This window comes from Adiantum capillus-veneris, chromosome 1 (assembly GCF_014529385.1).
Source record: "Adiantum capillus-veneris isolate H3 chromosome 1, ASM1452938v2, whole genome shotgun sequence".
Lineage (NCBI taxonomy): Eukaryota > Viridiplantae > Streptophyta > Polypodiopsida > Polypodiales > Pteridaceae > Adiantum > Adiantum capillus-veneris.
Window position 1 is genome coordinate 55,401,242 of NC_140931.1, and position 4,735 is coordinate 55,405,976.

The 4,735-nt window shown below is 38.8% G+C and overlaps 1 pseudogene; it reads right to left on the reverse strand.

Moving 5' to 3' along the window:
* Positions 1–394: 394 nt before the first annotated feature.
* Positions 395–4,735, reverse strand: part of LOC147464830 (uncharacterized) — an 8,587-nt pseudogene continuing 4,246 nt past the window's right edge.

A 4,735-nucleotide genomic window follows, 5' to 3' on the forward strand; every position in this document is an offset into this window, starting at 1 on the left:
AGGATAGGCAGCCATACTACCGTTCTTCAAGCAAAAGGTTAGGAGGAAAGATACAATTTAGGGTGCCTTGTAATCAATCACAAAACCATGCTTGCCTATAGAGTATGTTCCAGCTTTGCTAAAGGAAACAAGAGATGATTTCAAGTCTAACAAGTTCTCATAAAAAAGGCTGAGAAAAGGCTTGGAAAAATTTAGAACTACATCCACGATATTTCCTTGCAGAATTACTTGTACAGCTTCTCCATTTTGCAAACAGATTTTAGATTGAAGAGAAGGCAACTTCATAATCTGCACACGCTTTCCACACGAGTAACAAAAGGGGTGGCAAATTTGACGACTAACATTTCTGCCTTTGCAAGAGTCACACACATATTCCACCTCCAAACTGTTGATGTTAACCATCTCCAAAGTTCCAAAGACCTACAAACAATTATGAGATTAAAACTTGCAAGCAATACTCACGCAAATAGATCTAGTTAAAGTAGATTACCTTCTTCCCAAATCCCATACTAGTGACTTGTTTTGAGAGATGCTGCGAGAAAAAAACTCTTTAAATTTTCTGGCAATGCACAGATAAGAGTTGCGTCCACCACAGATAATATGCTTGATGCTGCTTTGAAGACGTTGATGTTGTGCGCAACACATGAAAAAGAACCCTTGGTTTTCAAAGCAGCAACCAAGAGATGATAATCGACACGCCTGGAAGGAACAAATAGCAACTGCAAAAATAATCCAGATTAGAGATAAGCCTTAAGATATCAAGGCAAAATTGATCAAAATGACTCACACTTGCTCTATCATTGGATGCAGGGCCATCTGCGATGGTTAAACGATAACTATCACCACCATCGACCTTGGAGGTCTCAACCTTCACAACAGTGAACACAATAGTGGGAGCGAACTCAATCACTGCCTTATCAGTAAGCAACTCCTTAATTCTATGTTCACGGTAAACATGTAAACAACAATCAAAGCTTTCAACTTTTACAACAGTAGTGGCAGCATTTGCATAGAGAGCCCACAAGCTAGTACCTCCATCTTTCCACACTTTTCTCTTGACATACGCCCCCTCAATACGCTGTCGTGCAGCTCTGCAGCCATGTAGAGAAACAGAGCAGACAAATGCAAGCTAAGCTTCTTTGAAGCCTACACATTTAATGGTCAATGATCAGGGCTTGTTAACAGGCCAATTTAATGATTAATATATGCCAGATGCGGCTTTAAAAGGCCAACTGATACCTTAATGATGCCAAAAATGACTATGCTTGAAGTGAGCACAGATGGGAGTTTATGATCTAGAACTGTAGTGCTTGAAGTGCTCTACTGGCCTATCTTTACGGCTCCTCGATTGGAGCTACGGTGAAAATGAAGGACTCCGGGAATTGGCAATTGGCCATGCAGTCAAAGATGACAGCTCTGCATAAAAACTAGACATGGAAGCTAGTTAAATTACCACAGGGCAAAAAGGCTCTACCTTGTAAATGGGTTTACAGGTATAAGATCACCAATCATGATAGTCACCCAAAGTACAAAGCAAGGCTTGTTGCCAAGGGCTTTAAGCAAGAACAAGGCATTGACTTTGATGAAGTCTTCTCTCCGGTGGTCAAGATGACTACATTGAGATGCTTTCTTGCATTGGTTGCCATATTAGATTTGGTGTTGCACCAAATGGATGTCAAGACAGCGTTCTTGCATGGTGATTTAGATGTGGAAATTTACATGCAGGAGCCAGAAGGGTTTGTTGAGAAAGGCAAGGAAGATTGGGTATGCCAGTTGTTAAAGAGTCTTTATGGCTTAAAACAATCACCGAGGGCATGGTACCATAAATTCCACAAGTTTATGCTTTCTCAAGGCTACAAACGTAGTGAGTTCGATCACTGTCTATATACAAAGAAGGCTAAGGATGGTAGTTGGCTAATCCTTATTTTGTATGTGGATGACATGTTGATTGCTGGCAAGCACATGAAGAAATTTCAGCTTTGAAGTCAAAGATGGCCTAATCGTTTGACATGAAAGACATGGGTGAGGCAAGTCATATACTTGGTATGCGCATTGAGAGAGACAGATCAAAGAAGTTGATTTGGTTATCTCAAACAGAGTATATTGACAAGGTTTTGCAACGTTTCAATATGGAGAAGGGAAAGGCATTGAGTGTTCCATTGCCACCATATGTGAAACTTAGCAAACAAGATTGTCCTGTGTCTGAGGAAGAACAGGCTGAAATGGATAAGATTCCATATGCGTCTGCAGTGGGTAGTTTAATGTATGCAATGATTGCTACTCGCCCAGACATTGCATTTGCAGTGGGAGTAGTAATTCGATACATGTCAAACCCAGGCAAGAAACATTGGGAGGCAGTGAAAGGAATATTGAGATACCTAAAAGCTACAAAGAGTATGCGTATATGCTATGGGAGTCAGGAGCTAAGTGTAAGGGTTTTACAGACTCAGATTATGCAGGTGACTTAGACAACCGAAGGTCTACGTCAGGGTATGTCTTTACATTGGTTGGTGGAGCAGTATCATGGCGTTCTAGATTACAAGATTGTGTTACTCAGTCTACTATAGAGGTTGAATATGTTGCAGCATCAGAGGCATGCAAAGAATCAATTTGGCTTAATCGACTAGTAACAGATTTGGGAATCAAAGAAGAGATGCCTGTGTTATATTGTGATAGTCAAAGTGCTATACAATTGTCTTGCAATCCAGTTTATCACTCAAAGACAAAGCATGTGGATGTGAAGTATCATTTCATCAGGGAAATGCTCGAGGATAAGCAAATTTAGCTTGTCAAAGTTCACACCACAGAAAATCCTGCTGATCTACTTACAAAAGGACTTCCCTCAGAGAGCTTTGCGCATTTTCTCAAGCAGTTAGGTGTAAGGTAGTACATCACTTCTCTACATCTCTTGTATATTAGCTTGTATAGTAGCTTCTCTCACACTTAAAGTACCACATTGGACTTTAAGTGGGAGGTTGTTGGGGTATAAAGCCCAATGTGGTCGCCCAGGTAAGTGGGTGGGCCGCCAGGTATGTACACATATTCTTTTGTAAAAACCTAATAAGAACTCACTATGCTCTACACATTACAGTAGAGCGAGTTCACCATATCGTCGTGCTCTTCTTCTCGCACTCTCTCTCGCGTCGCACTTCCGCTCGTACTCCTTCAACTTTCATCACCTTGCCAGTGCCAATCATAATGTGGGTATAGCTTGTATTATGCACAAGAAAGTAGGACTCTAATCAACAAATAAGATATCTTGGTTCTCCCATTTAGATCCTCAAACATTCAATCACATGCATAATGTATGCAGATTTAAGTGAGATCGTATTTAATGTGCGCAAATTTTAAGTGCAAGAGAGTCTAATGTATGCAATTTTGTTTGCACATGCTCTAAAGGAAACGTATAAGAAAACAATATGTTCAATATGAAAGTTTGGGATGACCTAGGTGCAATACATCTCATAATGTAAACATGACATACATGTAAACAAAATAAGTAATTTGTGGTGTACCCTCCTTATAAAGAATCCAGTCCCACCCAGACTATAGTGTAGGGACATTTAGCCCCTTTGTAAGAGAAAGGGGTGTATTGTCAATCCATACATCAAGAGAGAATACTTTGAAAGTTCACCAAAGAAATGTATGAGAAAAACTACCCTCCTATACTAAGAACCAAGGCTAAACCAAAGATTGTACACAACATAGAGAGAAGCTAGAATCTTGTAATATCGAACATGTTGTTAAGTGAGCCGATGTTGGTGAACAGAAGATGTTAAAGTCCCAAGCCTTGTAAATGCACATCAAGGATTAATGCAAAGAAGCAGTAAAGATTGGAACTACACATTTTTTACATTTTCTCAAAATGGCCATGTATTGTAATTTCTAGATTTATTTCAAGCCATTGTAATAATTGTAACATGTTACAGGCTCAATAAAAGTTCCAAGCTATAATAATACCAGATATAGTAATGTAGGGACTCTTAAATGCCTTGGATATTTATTTTGTAAATTGTGGATAAATTTCATAATTTTGTTTTGGTAGTTTTTGCATTAATTTCTAATTACTTTTGTAAAAATTTGATAAAACATGATCTTGATGACCTATTTTGGATGCATATTGACGGCACAAATTTGGAGCACTTTTATGCCCTCATTGGTTGAGTTTTGCGCGATTCGCTCTTTTTGGAGGTCGATCAGGTTTTTGTTGTAATTGGTGTTTTTGATAAAAATTGCTAGTTTTGGCTTGCTTGTGTATGTCAAAAGTGTTTAGATGTGATTGTGGATTATTTTTTGTGGTTTATGAAAATTTTCAAGAACTTTTATGACTTTTTGGCTTTTTTTGGAATTTTTGATTTTTTCGGCTAATTTTGGCATTTTTTGAGATTCAAAAAAATAAAATTAAAACAATTTTGAGAACTTCGACCACAATTCAATTCGATGGTTGATCACAAGCTTTGGTGTGCGGTCCAACAATGTTGCAAGACAATCTATGATGAATGCGATGGTAAGCTTTGGCTTTCAATGATGGACTCGACGACCCATGTTGGTGAGAACTCCCTCTTATTTTTATTAAGGTTCAAAATTTTAAAAACAAATAACTCTCCCTCTCAAAGAAAGCGCGCTTATTCTCTTCTCTCTCTCTCTCTCTCTCTCTCTCTCTCTCTCTCTCTTCTCTCTCTCTCTCTCTCTCTCTCTCTCTCTCTCTCTCTCTCTCTCTCTCTTCTCTCTCTCT